Source organism: Jaculus jaculus, chromosome 3 (assembly GCF_020740685.1).
Source record: "Jaculus jaculus isolate mJacJac1 chromosome 3, mJacJac1.mat.Y.cur, whole genome shotgun sequence".
NCBI lineage: Eukaryota > Metazoa > Chordata > Mammalia > Rodentia > Dipodidae > Jaculus > Jaculus jaculus.
The window spans coordinates 106,156,905-106,176,701 of NC_059104.1; the positions used below are offsets into that span (position 1 = coordinate 106,156,905).

At 41.3% G+C, this 19,797-nt stretch overlaps 1 protein-coding gene across 1 annotated transcript in view; it reads left to right on the forward strand.

The window, feature by feature from the left end:
• The first annotated feature begins 5,025 nt into the window (after positions 1-5,025).
• Rdx (radixin) overlaps positions 5,026-19,797 on the forward strand; it is a 101,138-nt gene continuing 86,366 nt past the window's right edge. The window contains exon 1 of the mRNA XM_045144938.1: positions 5,026-5,116. The gene's annotated coding sequence lies outside the window, so the exon portion shown is untranslated. The remainder of the gene's footprint in view (positions 5,117-19,797) is intronic.

Sequence of the window (19,797 nt, forward strand, 5' to 3'; positions counted from 1 at the left end):
GGTACACCAGGGCCTCTAGCCTCTGCAAACAAACTCTAGACACATGTGCCATTTTGTACATCTGGCTTTACTGGGTACTGGGGAATCAAAACCAGGTTGTTTAGAGTTTGCAGACAAGTGCCTTAATCACTGAGCCATCCCTCTTGTCCATGGAATTTTTTAATCTAGAGCGAACACTGAACTGTAGGTCATTTGCTAGTTTAAAGAAGACAAGCTTCTCCCTCTGGTCCAATAATGTGAAGGCACACAGTGCTGCACACTACAGCTGTAATGGAAGTAGAACACATAGTATCTAGGGAGACTGTGGAGTGCCCATTCTTTCTTTCTGACTCTTTTCTCTTGCTCTTCTTGCAAATAAAAATATTTTCAAAAAATCCCATGTATAAGCCATGGAAAACATGAATTTCCCTCATTTCCAACTTTTATATGTGCTAGAAAGACAAATGTGTCATAACTACCACCAGAGTTCCATAATTCAGAAGAAGCTGATACACTGTAGTGATAGCCAATAGGGTCATAGCCTAGATATTTGAGTTATAGATGGCTTGGAAGGCTTTAAATCAGCTCATATGCTGTGCTGAAATATTTCTTTTTAAAAAAATTGTTTATTTTTATTTATTTGACAGTGACAGACAGAGAGAGAAAGAGGCAGAAAGAGAGAAAGAATGGGCGCACCAGGGCCTCCAGCCACTGCAAACAAACTCCAGACACGTGTGCCCCCTTGTGCATCTGGCTAACGTGGGTTCTGGGGAATCAAGCCTCAAACTGGGGTGCTTAGGCTTCACAGGCAAGCGCTTAACCACTAAGCCATCTCTCCAGCCCCTGAAGTATTTCTTCTAGCTAGTAATGTGCATTTCTTTTCTTTAAAAAAATGGTTTTAGTTAATATATGTGGTTCTTTCCCCCACTGAACTTGAAGGTTTAGGGGTTGATAATTTAGCTCAGTGGTAGAGCTCTTGCTTAGCAAACTGAAAAGTCTTAAGTTTCATCTCAAGCATGGAGGCAGGGGACAGACTGGGACACTAAAATTACAAAATTGAAGTTTGGTAATATTTCATGTAAACTTTCAATATGTTATTTAACAGCTCATATATGTGATGCAAAGAAAAAAATAAAACAATGATGTGTATACACTTTACATTTACAATTTACAGTAAACATGACCCTAAAATTCTATCCATCCAGTTAATCACAATTCAAAGATACACACACATACATACACACATATATTCTATTTGTTTGAGACGAGAGTGAGCAAAAGAAAGAAAGACAGAGAGAGAAAGAGTGAGAGAGAGAGAGAGAGAGCGAGAGAGAGAGAGCAGCAGGGCCTTTAGCCACTGCAAATGAACTTCAGATGTATGCACCACTTTGTGTGCATCTGGCTTTAAGTGGGTACTGGGGAACTGAACCCAGGCTGTTAGGCTTTGCAAGCAAGCACCTTCAACCACTAAGGCATTTCTGCAGCCCTACAATTCTTATTAGGAAAAAGTGGTTTTGCTGTATTTGTGTAATCCTTGATGCATATTGTAGTAAAATATCCTAAAGAAAAAATATACTATAAAAGACAGAAAAGGAGTAAAACTACCTAAAGAAAAAAAATATACCATAAAAGACAGAAAAGGAGGAAGAATAGAAAACAAACATTCCCTATAGGCAATCACAGAGCTCATTTTTTTCCTGATACTTCATACTTTTAAAAACACATCTATGATCATACTATACACAGCTTCATAACTTGTTTCCCCCTACTTAAGAGTATGAAAATCTTGCCACATTGTGACATACATTGCAAACATTTAAAATCATTACCTAAATAGAAATGGAGGGAGGGAGGGACTTAACAGAATGGCATTGTATATAAGTAAGCAGAAGAACAGATTAATTGGGGTGGAAAGGCCTAAGTGATATCAGGGGAAAAAACTGAGTGAGGGAAAGGTGTGTGTGTGTGGGGGGGGGGGGGTAATCAAAATCTAAGAGGGTATGAATAAGTTATATGGAAAATTACTTTTTAAATCAATGAAGCCATAGATTGTTACTAGAACATTTTCAGTGCCAGGGATAGGTTGCCTTCAAGTGAGTTGTTGGCCAGGGAGGTCCCTGCTGACCCCAAAACATTACAGGCCATTGCCAAAGCCCTGGTTTCCCACCAGGAATAGATGGTAAGACCCTATGGCTGAAGACTCCACATACTTGGGCTGCAAAGTCACTGAGAAATCCTGTTGGAACTCAGCTGAAAACCTCCTCCGTGTAAACCAGCTGACAGCTGGAAAAAGCTATGTTGCATGCAGTTCTATAGGAGAGAGAGAGGAAAAAATCACCAGTGGAAATAATCAACAGTCGTAAATTTGGCCACTCAGGCCAAATGAGCCAACAGGTACAATAGAGGCCTGTCTGTTATGGGGAAAACCAACCACTCTCTAATTGAACTGGAGGCCCACTCCATGTGAGGGAATAAATGCCTGATACTGAAAACCTATGATGGGGAAAGTCATGAGCCCTAGGGGTGTAACATCTGCTGTTGTCTAGCTAAATGTATATACTATGCTCACCAAACTGCCTGGTGAGCACTTCTCTTAATGTTCATACCCATGTATTAATGCTAATCTCACTTTTGATTGGAGAAGCTGCTCTTTTAAGATGGTGACCTTGGGATTACTCAGAAGGCACCATAGTGCTGAGATGAAGTGAGACAGGAGTGCTCAACACTGAAACATCTCTATCACACCTTCCAAGGCTCGGGGTCCATTGTGGAAGAGGTGGTGGAAAGAATGTAAGAGCCAAAGGAAGGGTAGGACTGCTTACAATGCATCCTTCCAGACACAAAATGGCCTGGATATCCATGACCTCACAGTGGCTGGTGCTACATACACAACACTCATAATAGGAGTAAAAGATGACATCAACATAAAAGAGTGACTGATTGAGAGGGGTAGGGGATATGATGGAGAGTGGAGTTGCAAATTGAAAGGGGCAAGGGGAAGAATTACCATGGTTTGTTGTCTATAACTATGGAAGTTGTCAAAAAAATCGATACCTAAAGTGTTACAGAGCAAATAAAGTTTTTTAGACACGTAGTTTAATTTTTGCAATTTAAGAATATTATTGTGGTGTAAACATTTTGCTTTATTTCAGACTTTTCCTGCAGAAAGAATGCCAGATATGAGATTATGGGTTCTAAGTGTTATCAGCATTCTTAAAGATTGAATCATTATACCAAATTGTTTTCTAAAGAGGTTATTTCAGTTTACACTTCTAATGTTTGAGAGGACCCTTTTTATCTTATCTGCTTTGAATACTATCTTTTACTTAAATATTTACTAATAGTCAACAGAAACATTACAATTTCTCCTCTATTTGCTGTTGCATAGTGTAAGGATAATATCAAGGCTTCTGAGTTAAATATCTATTTGGGGTTGGCCATAGCTTTGGCACATTTTTAGCCAGATTATGTTTGACAAATTAACCCTTTGGGGGCTCTTTCTCCATTAGTTTGTTTTAATGTCACTACTAGTTTTCACCCCGAGCCCAGGGTTGTTGTCATCACTGAACAAGACAGTTGCATGAAAGCATTTTACACCTGTATTGGAATCCTCCATCTTCAGTTACAGAGGGGACCAGACTTGTAGTACTTAAGAAATTCCCTAACATTTCCGTCGTCCTTATGTGCAAGGCTTAACAATTATCTAGACAATTCTTGCACCTTTTGGTGGTCTCCAAAAACCACATAAATCTGTTTGGCTACAAAGCCACACCTGGTTCCTATCCTTGAGGAATTTGCAATCAAAGACCTCTGAGGTTAACACTTGTGTCTCTGGGGACTTTTTAATTGTTTAGAGAGGTCTCAAAGGGCAAAGGTAGCAACTCACTGAAGAGGAAGATTAGCGAAAGTGATCTGGACAGAGTTCCTGGAAAAGCTATCTTAGCCAAGGCAAACGCTAAGACAAGAAAGAATAAAGGACGAAGTATTTGTTTTGTAAAAGCTAAGTACACTCGTGAGCTTTACTTGAATTTAAAGTTCGTTTATATGAAACACTAAATAAATCATCGAAAACAGAATAAGCTAAACTGTTTTGCTCCTTTGCTGTTTGTTTAGCCATTCCAAGCTTGACTCTGAATCCCAACAGACAATACCCGAGGAGAGGCAGCGGGGAGATTGGTCCAGGAGTCAGCCCTTGTGTATCCAGTGAGTGGACTCCAATTAGACTATGATTCATTGATTCTCTCCAAGTCAGGAATAATTTCGGTTTGGCTGCTTTTCGGAGTCCTGCTTTTCCAACGTTTTTTCCCCTTAACTTATAAGAACACTGTAGGAAAGTAAAATGATCCCACATTAAGATGCACACATACCCACTAGCGTCTAGAGGCAACTTAAAACTTGACCCTGAAAAACCCAAACCAAAAAAGCTGGCTTTTCTAGTTGGGGTAAACCTGCTCACATAACATGTTCTTGGTTGCAAAAATACAATATGCATTCAGCTAGGCCCATTCCTCTCTCCCAGTCCAGGATCTGCGGGCCCAGTAGCACGCTGGAGGTGCGCCCGGGGCTCCCCGGGGCCCGACTCCTGCTCGGGGACGCTGGAAACGCCCTCCGCGACATCCCTGGCACTAGCGGGAGTTTCAAGTTTCCGCTCCCGGGGGAGGAGGCGGCGGGAGGGCGTGCTCCGGGCTCGGGGCCGCTCCGCTTCCCCCGGCTGCGGGCTCGGCCGGCGGGGGTCTTTCCCGTCAGGACCCGCCGCCCGGTCCGTCGCGGGGCCGGCTGCCGAGCGCGACCCCCCCGCCCCGCCCCGCCCGCGCCGCGCGCGCACGATCCGCGGCGCGCCGGGCCCCGAGGCGAGCGAGCGGGTAACCGAGCGGACGGGCGGGCGTTGGCGCTCAGGCCGCGGCGCGAGGCCCGCCGGCCGGCAGGAGGAGGCGGGGGGCGCGGGGCGGCCCCGCCTTTCCCCCGAGGAGGCGCCGGGCGGCCATATTGCAGAGCTGTGTGCGGCGCGGCGGCGGCGGCGGCGACGGCGCTCTTCCTCGCCGGCGGCCCAGCGCTCGCGACCCCGCCGTCTCACTCCCCAGGCGGCCCCGCCGCGCCTCAGCCCCTCGGCAGCGGGCCGCATCGGCGGGCTCTCGGGGTAAGCCGCGCGCGCTCCCTTCCCTCCCCCGGCCCTCGCTCCGGGCTCCCGCGGCGACGCCGAGGCGGCGGCCAGAAGTTGCCGGGCCGCTCGGGGCCTGGCGCTGCTCCGAGCCTCGCGGGCCGAGCCGCCGCCTTTGTAACGGCCCACCCCGGCCGCTCCGCCCGGCCCGGCCCCGAGCGCGCCGGGTCCCGGCTGTGTGTGTCTGTAGGACGCGGGGAAACTCGTGCCACGGCCGCGCGTTCCTCCCCTCGGCGCGGCGCGGCGCGGCGTCCGCCTTCCGCGTCGGGGAGCCGGCCTGGGCCCGCGGCTCGGGCGCACGTCCCGGGCGCAGTTTGGAAACATGGATTTGAAGCGAGGGTAGAGGGGGATTATTATTATTATTATTTTTTGCCCCTTCGGGGAAGGCATTTATTAGAACTCCCCCCCCCGCCCCCGCCCGAAAGCGAGGGTGTTGGATTACTCGAGAGCGTGCGCTGCGCCCGGGTGACCGAGGGATGGAGCCGTGCTGGGGTTGGGTGCCAGCCGCCCGCCGCCAGGCCCGGCCCGCCTCGCCTCGGCCCGCGGCGCCCTCGCCTCTACCTGCTGCTGCCGCCGCCGGGGCCCTTGCAGCGCCCGAACTTCCCCCGCCGGTCTGACCCCAGGCCCCGCTTGGAAAGTTCAGCACATATCTGCTTCCCCGTGCCTTACGCAGTTCTCAGCTCCGTCCCACATCTGAGAGGGAGCAGTACGTTATTTGAGTTGAAATAGAGCACATCTCTTCCTACACAGATGTTTAGACATAGCCAGTATTCTTCCTTTTGCTTTCTTTATCTCCTAGAGTGGTTATTAATGCGGTTGGAAACGTGTTCAAAAGAAGTTAACTTCTTAAAAGTATATCTTAAAATTACCGTTAGGAGATGTGTGTGTGTAGATGCTAATGTAACGCTCTGTGGCATTCTGTTGCCATCAAGACTTGCGTGATATAAATGGAAAACCTAGAATAATGTTTTATTTGATAAACGAATACTTGGCTGTAGACATTGCAATCTATTGTTGACTGAGCATACTTTTTTGGGGGGGGGGTAACACTTCCTTGAGGGTTGGAACCCTCGATGAACAATTACTGCCCTGTTCATTTTGGTGCATAAATAATGGCTTAATCTATTCGTCAAAACAGCTCATTGGATCTGAGAAGAGGGAGTAATATTTAGGAATGAATTTTTTATTTTTAATTTTCAGAACTTATTTGCTTGCACCAGTATGCATTTATCTTTCAGACACTCATGGTAATTTGCTTCAAATGCGACAAGATGTAGAAGGTGCCTTTTGAAGTTAATAATCTGCTGCAAAAAAGGATTTCACTGGCTTTCTTTTCTTAACTACTTTAAAAACATAACTATTGGAATTTAATAATCGCTTGAGAGATTAATAGTAAAGAATGAGTGGACATTGGGGATTTAGTTTTCCTTGCTCTTTTTGGTCATATCAACTGTTTATTTCTGCATCCACACATGGAAGGGAATGCTCTGAAATGTTTGTGGAATAGGCTTAATTTTGGTGTGGGGAAAGCATTGAGTCTATCTAATGTTTTGGAGATTGTGATTACTTAACTGGAAATTAAATTGTTTTTTTCCCTATGATGGTAAGAAATGACAGTTTTGGTTGTTCTTTTCCACTCTTGATAATTGCCAGTAGTCACAGGGATAGTTTTTTGTTTATTACTTGACCATTACCACGAGCTGAATTAGATTTTTTTTATTATTCATTTTATATCTTCGATAGGTTGAAAGTCTTTGTATATTTTTATTTTATTTTCAGTTCTCAATCTTTTATTATAAATAGCTAAGGATAGTTTAATATAAAAAGTTTGATACAGAACCATTTAGGAGTCCTGGTTTTTAAAAATCCATTTTAACATCGTGTACATTAACTTGAGCCATTTAGAAATGGGGGGGGGGGCAATTCTTAACCAATTTTCCCCAAAAACCAGAGCTTCAAAATATTGCTCCAGGGCTGGAGAGGTGGCTTAGTGGTTGCACTTTCATGTGAATCCTAAGACTGCTGTTTAAATCTCCAGGTCCCAGGTATAGCCAGACGCAAAAGTGATGCAAGCATGCAATGTCACACTGGTGCACAAGGGGGCTCACCGGACTGGAGTTCATTCACAGCAGCTGAAAGGCCCTGGCGTTCCCATTCTCATTCTCTCTTTCTCTCTCCTCCCCTCCCCCTTCCTACCACCCTCCTTTTTCCCTTTCTCTGTCTCTCAAAAATAAAATAAAAAGAGAAAACATGTTTCATTGGAGTTGTGAGGAGTGAGTAGTGCTGGTGGTACCTATCTTGTAGGGTATGGCTCTTATTTTTTATGTTAACTGCTACAAATCTGGGAAGCCCAGGAAGTTACTCTCTGCATGGCTGGGACCGCCTGTAGACCCAGAGCTGGTGGGCTGCTGCTTTTACCCAATTGCCACCCCCTGTGTACATAATTTAGTGAAGCTATATATAAAACACTGAGTAAATCCTTTTCCAGATTTTCATCATTTTTACTTAAGTGATTGTTTTCCGACCAAACAGGTCACTAGAGATTCTTTTTTTTTTTTTTTTTTTTTTTTTTGGTTTTTCGAGGTAGGGTCTCACTCTGGCCCAGGCTGACCTGGAATTAACTCTGTCGTCTCAGGGTGGCCTTGAACTCACGGTGATCCTCCTACCTCTGCCTCCCCAGTGCTGGGATTAAAGGCGTGCTCCACCACGCCCGGCACAAGATTCTTATAGAAACTCAAACTTCTGTAATCAGTGGATGTTCACCTCTTTGGTGCAGAGACTCTGCAATCTGACTCTAGATGGTTCCACCATCTCTAACCTGTTTTAGAGAGATCCCACCTTTTATGTTCATTAAGCTCTTGACATGTTTCTTAGTATTTATACTGATTGTACATGTTAAAACTGTTCTAAACCTATAAAAGTGATACATTTTATGGTAAGTATAAAAACTAGAAAGTCATAAGGGAAAGGTAAAAGTTCTCTCATTCCCTAGTCCCAACTGGGGAGATGATGGTTCAGTGGATAAAATTCTTGCTGCACAATTCTGAGTACTTGAGTTCAGATCCTCAACCCTAAGTAAAAGAGAATCTATGGTGGGCTTCTGTAATTCCAATGCTGGTCATGGGAAGAGAGGTAGCATTTCAATGAGCAATGAACACCAAGAAACTCTGCCTCAAAAATGAGGTGGAAGGCCAGGACTGACAGACTTGTCCTTTGACCTCTGCTCACACTTTACACGCAGGGACATACAAACACATTCTTTCTCTCACTCCAAATTTTTCAAGAGAGAAGAGGGCAAAAAATACTCTCCAGTCTCTATCCCATACCTATTTGGTTTTGGGGGAGTTTTAAATAGGGAATATGGTGTAGAGAAAACAGTATTCATATAAGAATAAACTAACTTACTTGTGATTCATAGCTCTGTTAAAATCAAGTTATGTTGTAACACGTGTTAAAATAGTGCTTATTACATGTGCTAAATGCTGAGTAAGTCATATTTTTCAGATTTTCATCATTTAAGTTAAATTACAAAATGGTATTTCCTATACTAATTCTCAGAAGTGTTTGTATAAGTACTTGCGCAAATTTCTTGATTAATGATTAATCCTACCTTTTTTCTTCTAAACTGTGGGTATAATTCACAGTAGCTTGTGGTGTCCTATAACGAAAAGGTTTGGTTTGGGTTAGTGTAATATCTGTATAATGTGTAAATTTTACTCTAGCAACAGTGTAGAAAAGAATAGCTGTCTATACATGTCTTGTGTTTCTTCATTCCATCTAATGGTGAACTCAACTCTAGTGTCAGCTTCCTGGAAGATATTGGGGGTTATACAGGACACCCCCCATTGAATAGCTATTATGCATAGCATTTCTTACAAATACACTGATATAAAACATACCTTATCTAATAGGTACATGTCATAGATTTGTATCTAAGTGAGCTTTTTATTTTTCCTACAGTCATATTGGTAACCTTTAAAGTACAGTTCTAAATTTGATGTATTAAAGTCTAATTTATGTATGTAAACAAAGTAACTAAACCTTGCATTAAGTGATCTAATGACTGATACATGATGGTTGTTTTTTCCTTAGGTGAATTTGAAATAAGTAAAGTTAATTTGTCTGGAAAGATATTCTCTGTTAAACATTTTGATTGGTCAGCCAATTAGGACCAGTAGACCAAATCTGTCCTGCATATATATTTTTGTAAATAAAATTTTCTTGGAACTTAAATATGTCATTTGTTTTTATTTATCTATGACTGCTTTTGAGCTATGATCCATATGGCTGAAACAAACCTGAAATACTTATTTGCCTCCTTTACCTCCAGTTTAAGAGAGAGAGGGAGAACTCCAAAACCATCATGTAGTAAGGACATTTTAAACTGATCTTATTTACACAGGCTGTAATGCTTGAATTCTGGAATCTGAGGCAGGAGGATTACAAGTTCCAGACAAGCCTAGACAACTTAATGAGCCCTTATAAAGTAAAATGGCCAGAATATAGCTCATGGTAAGAGTGCATATTTGAGGCCCTTAATATAGTATCAAAGAAACAAGTACACTGTATTATTTTCTCTGATTGTACAATTTATAAAGTTAGTCATTTAAGTATCTAATTGATATAGGTAGTTTTTCCTGTGTTGTAGGTGATCTCTATGGGTTTTTAGACCTTAAATGACTTATTTTATTTGCCCTGTGTGTGTGTGTGTATGGTAATACTAGGGCCTCCCACTGTAAATGAACCCAGACCCCCACATTGATTGATTGACAGGGTCTCATTGATGTTTTATTGATAAGCTGGTCTCAGTCTTGCCATGTAGTTGAGAATGACCTTGAACTCATGATCCTTCTGCCTCCATTTCATGAGTGTTGGGATTATAGGCATGTATCACCATGCCCAGTTTATAGCACATTGGGGATTGAACCTGGGGCTTTGTATGAGCTATGCAAGCACTCTGTCAACTGAGCTACATCTCAAACCTTTAAATTTATTTGAGAGCAACAGACAGAGAAAGAGGCAGATAGAGAGAGAGAGAGAATGGGGGCGCCAGGGCCTCCAGCCACTGCAAACAAACTCCAGACACGTGCGCCCCCTTGTGCATCTGGCTAACGTGGGTCTTGGGGAATCGAGCTTTGAACTGGGGTCCGTAGGCTTCACAGGCAAGCGCTTAACCACTAAGCCATCTATCTCTCCAGCCTGTCTTTCTGATTTATTTTTATTCTTTTATTTATTTGCAAGGAGAAAGAAGGGAAGAGGGAGAGTGAAAATATGAGAGAATGAAAATGGACTGTCAGGGCCTCTTGTCATTATAAATAAAATAACTCCAAATGCATCTACCACTTTGTGCGTCTGGCTTCATGTGGATACTGGAGAACTAAGCCCAGGTTGTCAAGCAAGCACCTTTAAATGCTGAGTCATCTGTCCAAGCCCCCAAAATGTTTCTTTTAATATGTGAAATGTTAAAGTTTATTAGGCCTGGCTATAGGTGATTTGTGAAGTGAGCAATCTTCAGTTTTATTTTTATTCATCTATAGTGTGTGTGCATGTGCGTGTGTGTGCATGTGCATGTGTGTGCACACCGTGGTGTCTTGCTGCAAAGGAATGTTACTTTGTGCCTGGCTTTACATGGGTGCTAGGGCCTTTACATGGGTGCTGGGAAATTGAACCAAGGCCGTGCAAGTCAGCATTTTTTTTATTATTATTTTGTTTATTTTTTTTTAATTATTTGAAAGTGACAGAGAAGAGGCAGATAGAGAGAAAGAGAGAATGGGCACACCAGGGTCTCCAGCCACTGCAAATGAACTCCAGATGCATGCACCCCCTTGTGCATCTGGCTAACGTGGGTCCTGGGGAATTGAGCCTTGAATCGGGTTCCTTAGGCTTCATAGGCAAGTACTTAACCGCTAAGCCACCTCTCCAGTACACAAGTTAGCATTTTTAACTGCTGAACCATCTCATTTCCATTCAGTTTTGATTCTTTCTTTGACTGCAAGTAACAAAAAAATTCTCAAACAGGCTTAAACAAGGAGGAAATTTAATATACACAATAAAATACAGAGGCTCAAGAATGACTCAATAATAACACCAATTCTTACAACTCAGTCCTATGGCCTTCTCCATTGGCTGCATATTGACTGTTTTCTCCATGTCCCAAAATAGCTTGAGAATTTTGTGTAGATATATAAAGTATCCAAGGGTATAAGAGGGCCTTCTTTTCCAGAAGTGTCCCTACAGATGTCCTCTCCAACTCACTAGCTAGGATTGAGGCATGTTCTGTCTCTAACAAGTTACTGGCATCATTATGAAATTGTGCTTCGAATTTTGTTCCTATGGATTAAATTTGCCAAATGTGTTGCATTCCTTCTTAACCCAAACAAAAACATATCTAAGATTGATCTGACATGCATTAACATACATAATTTAGTACGAATGTATGATTTCAAGTTCTTTTAGGCACAATATTTAGGAAATGGAAAACATCGATTTCTCGATATTTGCCTAACTACATCAATACTCCCTGCATTTGTAAGTAAAGTTCAGTTTGAACACATTATAGCTTATGTTACTTAATTGCAAAGAGTAGTCTCAACAGAGAGTGTAGGGTTTATAACAGCTAAAATTTAGTTTACTTGCCTGGCCCCTAACAGAAAAAGTTTGCTGATCTTTGTTTTAAAGTATCACTTATACATCCAGGCAACTGTTAGCATGTGTTAAGTACTTGTTGTATTTTAGGCCTGCAAGCTGTGTAAGATACTGAAACTGAGATTGTAAAGGCAAGATTTATTGCCACCTTGTATGTCTTAAGGGTTACTAGTAACCATGGCATGTACTATCTGGAATTAATATTCAGTGTAATAATGTTCTAAGCAGTGCCTTCTGTGATGTGAATTCTGGATATTTCTTATTTCCTACTTAAAAATTAAATCTTCTTGCTGTTTCTGTGAATTAAAGGATAATTTATTATTTTTACTTAAAAAATTTTATTATCATATGCATGTATGTGTATGGACACTACAGTTACTCTTCCTGCCGCAAATACCATATGTTTGTGCCACTTTTTAATTGCTGAGCCATCTTCCCAACCTCCAATGATAATTTTTGATAAGCTAGCCATAGTAGATGTATTGTCATTGAAAAAATCCTTTATAAAAGGTAGAATGTAGAAAATCTCAGCTGTGATTTGACACTAGGATCTTAGACCTTTAAGTGGTCATGGATTAAATAAACTTAGTTAGTTGTCATTTAGACTCTTGACATATAAGTTCTAGGTTTAGAAAAACTATATAAACTTAGTTATTAATTAAGCAAATGTACACATATAATAGAAAACTTACTATTTGTACCTAATAAACATACAGCATAATATTTATGGTCATCATTAAATTAGTCAGATTATTTAGCCCTTTGCAGTTTGGTTGTTGAATTAAAGAAGGTCAATAGAAACGGTTTTTAATTTTTTTTTCCCTAGGCAGGGTTTCTCTCTAACTCAGGCTGACCTGGACCTCCTCCGTAGTCCCAGGCTGGCCTTGAATGCCTCCCACACCAGCTTTGGAACAGTTTTGAATAGAGATGATAAAATACCTAATTCAGTTGCACTGAGTTTGGCTTTCCTCTGTTAATGTTTGCTTTTCTTTTCTTAACACTTGATCTCTTATAACACTAAAATGAGAGAAAAATTTTGTTTTTGAAAGTAATCAACAGAAAAATTGAAATGATATGAAATGTAAGCTTAACTCATTGTCATAGCTCCATGTTGCTGGGATGAATCTCCAAACTAGACACAGTTTATGGGAGGAATAAGATTTATTTCAGGCTTACAGACCCAAGGGAAGTTGTATGATGGCAGAAGAAGATCGACCCTTTCACAGATTGATGCAGAGAGAAAAACCACCACCAGCACCACAAACTAGAGCAAAAAAACCTGGCAGCCAGTGAGCAGGGTCCCAGGCGGAAGTCAAGCGCTTTACCTTAGGCTAGAAGTCAGATTTGCTTACCAATAACATCTTAGTGCTGGAGCCCAGAAATCCAGGCTACAAGCCTAATAAAACATCTGAGTCTATTGGAGGATATACAGTTAAGCTATCACACTTATCAATAAAATCAGCAATTATTTCAGCACCAACTGTGAGACAGGCACCAGACTGAATTCCGAATTCAGTTTCTCAAAAGTAGAGGGAATATCAGAAAATTAAAAGCTTGAGGGATTTTATGGTAACAAACCTGTTATATGTCCATATTGTCTGCGTGGGAAAGTGTCTTTTTAAGTATATCTAAGAAAAGTCAATTCCACTTTGAAAAATCAGTTACTACTTTGTAATATCTGGTGTCTTGAAACATATAAAATATCTATTTGTGACTGTATCTCAGCTTGGTCCAAGTCTTTGGTTCTTTTCTTATACATTGGTGACTTCTATGAACCTGTCTTACAATTTCTAAATGCTTTTTTTTCTGTGATTTTAAGAAATGTTTTCCTAAGTGGAGAATGAAGAATGTGGACTGGATTTAGTTGTCTCAGCACTTAACATTAACAGTTGCAAAAGATAAACCATTTATCTTTTGCTCACCTTAGGAACAATACTGATATCTTTTTTTTTTTTTAATTTATTTATTTGAGAGCGACAGACACAGAGAGAAAGACAGATAGAGGGAGAGAGAGAGAGAATGGGCGCGCCAGGGCTTCCAGCCTCTGCAAACGAACTCCAGATGCGTGTGCCCCCTTGTGCATCTGGCTAACGTGGGACCTGGGGAACCGAGCCTCAAACCGGGGTCCTTAGGCTTCACAGGCAAGCGCTTAACAGCTAAGCCATCTCTCCAGCCCAATACTGATATCTTAACATTATAAAACTCTTAGAAGAGATCCTAAATTTGTTGTAAACTATTACTATTGTATATTTGTTTAGGTTTTAGATAATAACATCTTTATCTTCTCAAAACTTTTTAATATTTCATTTTCTTGAAAATATCCATCAATTTCTACATGAGGAAGTGCTTAATACCTTCTTTTAGAATCGCAGAGCACCTTTACAGGAAATCCACTTACTAGGGTGATTATGCTGGTTCATAATGCACAGCATGAACATCTCCAGAGATCTTTCAACTGAAGGAGAGAAAACTTTAACAGCTTGCTCTTAAAAATGTCATATTTTGGCCAGGTGTGGTGGTGCTTGCTTTTAATCTCAGCACTTGGTAGGCAGGGACAGGAGGATCACCATGAGTTCAAGGCCACCCTGAGATTACATAGTGAATTGTAGGTCAGCCTGGGCTAGAGTGAGACCCTACCTCAAAAAACCAAAAAAAAAAAAAAAAAAAGTCATATTTTGCAGTTGGAGAGATTGCTTAGTGGTGAAGGTGCTTGCCTGCAAAGCCAAAGGACCCAGGTTCAATTCTCCAGTACCTACGTAAGCCAAATGTACAAGGTGGAGCGTGTGTCTGGAGCTCATTTTGTACCCATTCTCTATCTGCTTCTCTCTCAAATTAATAAATAAAATATTTTTTTAATATCTTAAAATAAAGGTCATATTGTTTGGGGCCAGCTTTTCTGGAATGGTAACTTGAGGAAAGCAGAAGAGAATGGTCAGAAGGGCACCAGTAGAATTTAGAACTCTGGCTTTTCTTAACTAGCACCATGACTTTGGGCAGGTAATATATCTGAATCATAATTTATAGCCGTTTTCTCCTGCCATTGTGGAGCTTCCCCTTGAGTCTGTAAGGCAAAATAAACCTCTTTTTCCCACAAGCTGCTCTTGGTTCTGTGAATTCTACCAGCAGTGCAAACCTAACTGTAACAACCTCCCTCCCAGGAGGGGTCCTGGTTGTAGTTGGAAAAACAGGTCTAGGGAACTAGGCAAGAGATAAGGCAGATCATCTTTGATTTCCAGCAAGTGTAGACTTCATTGCCATTTTCTTACTTCTAATGGTCCAGTCGCCCTAACTGTACCCCCCACCCCTTTACAAGCATTAGAAATCAAGTAGGGCAGGAGGCAGTTACAAAGGCAAGGCCAGTGTCTTGCAAGTTAGTGTTCTGTACATTGTAAATACTCTTGTCTTCTTTGCTGCACCTGGGTGTCACATGGCATTATGTAGCTTAAAAAAAAAGTATTATTACAGTTGTTAGGTTCACCTAGAAATACAGAACTTGCCTGAGGAAAAAGTTATATCTTTATTCACACATTCTGATATTATGAATATAGGCAGTAGTAGTAGTATTAGCCTTATCAGAGAACCCAATAGCCTTGCAAGTAGTTTCATAGTCTGTCCATGTTGTCTCCAGTTGACAGTTTAAAAATTTATTCATTAGCGGGGAGAACTGGTGTGCAAGGACCTCTAGCCACCGAAAATGAACTCCAGATGCATGCTCTACCATGTGCATTTGGCTTATGTGGGTTCTGGGGAATCGAACTTGGGTCCTCAGGCTTTGCAGGCAAGTGTTGTAACTGCTGAACCATTTCTCCAGCCCTCCAGTTGATACTTATGTCCTCATTACTTACCATTTTTCATTAAATCCACTAGTACTGTTATTTAAAGCATTAGTAAAGCACTTATATAGCATAAATTTGTGTTTTTAGTGTATATGTTTATTCATAATGTTTCTTTTGTGACTTAATTTATGTATGTATTTTATGTGCTTAAATTTACTTTTCTAGGAGGAGGTTCATAGGCTTCCTCACAGTGCCCCATTGCAGAGGAAAAATACTGACAAGAGCCTTTATCAGTGCATTATTGTGTTGATTTGTTTGCCAGTTAACCTTATTAGCTCACTTGTCTGTTGTACTGCTTTCTAGTCTCCCAGTAAATTGTCAGAAGAGTTCAGAGGCAACAATTGTGTTCTGAGATTAGAATTCCAAATGATTGGAAACAATTACAGTTGGCTTGGGGAAAAGAGTAACTGAATTAGGCTGCTTGGTGTAAATGATTGACACTCCAGTGTAAGCTGCTTATAGACTAAATAACACCTGTTGTAGCACCTGAAAACTAGGTGGTCCGCTATAGCAGAGCTTAGTGTGTGTGCACGCATGTGTGTGTACATGCACATGAAGTTGTTTTCATGGTGTGACATAGAAGAGAGGCTGTTTTAGGGCCACTTTCAGAATTAAGGACAAAGGAGAGAATGTTTTATGGTAGTGGGTTGTCTCTAATGCCTGGTGTTGTATTCCTGTGGATAATGTTGTGGAGATAGGAGAGATGATGGCTGCATCTCTTAAGATGCCTAAGTATGTTGCTGGTGCAGTGGCTTCTGAGAAAGTCAGTATGGAAAAAAGGCAGGTTAAGACCTCTTAAAGACATTTAGGACTGGGAAGAAAATTGTGAAAATTAATTAAATTTAATAAACTTACAATTTTGGAAAACTAGGAGAGTGAGGAGACATGAGTAAACTTTTTCTCAGTATTAATTAACATGTGGGAAGATGGTAAATTTACAACTATTTGGTATACAAATGTATATGGGACTGTTTCAATGACTTTGCTTGCTGCTGTGACAAATTCCTGACAGAAACAACTTAAAGTAGGACTTATTGCGGCTCGCAGTTCAAGTAGATACAGTCCATCCTAATGGGGAAGGTATGGCTGCAGGAGCTTGGGAAAGCTGGTCACATTGCATCCACAGGAAGTAGAGAGTGATAGATGCTGGTGTCCTGCTTTCTTCTTTTGATGCAATACAGACCCAAGCAAATGGAATGGTGTCACCTGCATTTCGGCTAGACATGCTCACTGGCAAACCCTAGAGGCCTCCTCTCCTCTGTGCCTCTCCTGTGCTGGTATTGCCACCATACTTGGCTCTTATGCATGAGTTATGGGTCATCATACTCATTTCTTCATGATTGCATGGCAGTTAGTTACTTGACTTACTAAGCTCTCTTCCTAGCCCCTGTTGGGTATTTTCTGTTGTTTTATGATTTGAATGTTTCTTTTATTTTACTCATATAGGAATTTAAAATACAATGTATCTATTTTTCATAATCTATATATTCTATTTAGTTATTCCTTCAAAACTGGAGTTTCTTTTGTTGATTTGTTTTTCCAGGTAGGGCTTCACTATAGCCCATGCTGACCAGGAATTCACTATGTAGTCTCAGGGTGGTGATGATCCTCCTACTTTTGCCTCTGGAGTGCTGGGATTAAAGGTGTGCACCACCACACCCAGCCTGGAGTTACTAGTCATGTCTTTTGAAAACCGGCTAACATACTCAAGAAGATATTAAGTGGTACTGTAACATCGTAAGTCCAGCTTGTTTATGTACATTTAGAATAACTTTGTTCTTTCATTTTAGGAATTAATTTATTATAAAAGCTGTATATTTTCATTTTAGAAGTTCAAAGATTCGTTATAGCTCTTAGAAGCTTTTCATATTTTGGAGTATAATCATTTCAGTATTTTCCTAATTGATACTTTTAAAAAGAAATGATAAGCCAGGCATGGTGGCGCACGTCTTTAATCCCAGCACTCCGGAGGCAGAGGTAAGTGGATCTCACTGTGAGTTCAAAGCCACCCTGAGAGTACATAGTGAACTCAAAAAAAGAAATATGATATTTTGTGGGTGGCTTTATAACCTGCCTTTTTCATTACTGGCTTGTGAATATTGGGTCATTTTTTTGTATTATAAATATTGTTGTTATTTATTTGGAGAGAGAGAAATGGGTATGCCAGAGCCTCTTGCCACTGTAACCGAACTCCAGGTGCATCCACTCTGAACATTTGGCTTTTTGTGGGTACAGGGGAATTGAACCCGATCCATCAGGCCTTGCAAACAAGTACCTTTGACTGCTGAACCATTCATCTTACTAACCCAATATTGTGTCACTTAATCTTGATTATTTGACTGACTTAGTGGAGTCTGTAGTTTTCCTGTAATAGTGTGGTGGTTTGATTCAGGTGTCCTCAATAAACTTATGTGTTCTGAATGCCATGTCCCCAGCTGATGGCAGTTTGGGAATTAAACCCTCCTGGAGGTAGTGTATTGTTGGGGATAGGCTTGTGGGTGTTATAGCCTCTTGCCAGTGTTTGGCACATTCTCCTGTTGCTGTTGTCCATCCAATGTTGCCCAAGAAGTGATGTCCGCCCTCTGCTCATCCCATCACTTTCCCCTGCCATCAAATAGCTTCTGCTTGAGTCTATAAGCCTTCCCCCCCCCCCCACAAGCTGCTCTTGGTTGGCTGTTTTCTTTTAGCAATGTGAACCTGACTGCAACAGAGCCACTTAACAAACCCTGGGATTACATACACATTTATAAGTACCACTTACAGTTAGAATTTTTGCAGTTATACCATTATACACATTTTTAAACTTATCTCCTTTCTTTCAGACAGGGTCACACTGTAGCCTAGGTTAGCCCGGAACTCACTATGTACCTGGCTTCAAGCCTGCCAATTTTCCTGCCACAGTCCACCAAATGCTAAGATTATAGGTATATCACCCATTTAAGATACTTTCTTTAGCTGTATTTCTTCAAATGAAGTGTTTACACATTTTGATATCAAAATGAGGAAATCAGTCATCTGTACTAGAGCTGTTTGTGCTGGGTGTAGAAAGCCTTGTTGGTCCATTTGGTCAATGGCTTAGGATGTCACTTTAAAAAAAAATTTTTAATGGTGGGATAGACTTATTAAACAGGTACATGAAATATGTGCTGCTACATCTCTAAACAACATTTCAGAGAGCCAGTAACATCATTTTTCGTGGATTAGGTAAAGCTGGCATTGAGATAAAGTTCATCCACATCAAGGACAACCCCCAACATCTTGTTTTACATGTTAATTTATTTATTTGCAAGAAGAGCGAGAGAAACAGGGATGAATGGAGGGAGGGAGGAAGGAAAATGGGTGTGCCTGGGTGTATAGCCACTGCAAACTTCAGATGCATGTACCACTTTGTGCATCTGGCTTTATGTTGTACTGGAGAATCGAATCCCAATGGTTAGGCTCTTCAGCCCCAGGATATGTCACTTAAGAGTAGACCTTGTTTCCTCATTTTGAAGTATCCATACAATCACCTGTCTTGGTTACTGTCTTAGTAAACAATGTCTAAAAACATTACATTACATTACAAAATGTTACATTAACTGTAATCACAAGGTGGTGTTGCCAGACATTCGTTTTTATGTTCAATTAGTAATTAGGAAGGTAGAGCGTCATTATTCCTCTCTGATAATTATAATTTACAGAAATTAAAAAGGGGAAGAGTAACTTATTTTTTAAAATGGAACAACTGCTTGGAAAATACAGTTTTAGAAGCTTCATTAAGAAGTTGGTCATGGACTTCTGGGTAAGATGGCTGCATAGGATTCACAGCAAACCAGCCTGGGGGGGGGGGGTGGATTTAAGCAAAACCACAGAATAAATACACCATTTTTAGCCCCAAAAGTGAAGGTCTATAGGTTTTTATTGGCCATAGCAGAGAGGTAGGAGAGACCAAGATTTACCAGATAGGAGGAAACTGGCCAGAATCATGTAGAGGTCTTGCTGGGCCTGCCCGACCTGATGCCCAGCTGCAGGAGCAAAGAGCAAACAAGGGGATTTTCCAACTTCATCAATTGTGAAGGGAGACAGGGAAGCTCAGCTAAGGAGCTACTGAAAGGGACACAGGTGGGTCCAGGTGAGCAGTTCCAGTACAATTTTGGACAATTCCTGCGCTCTCACATCCCCTAGCCATCAGAACCAGGA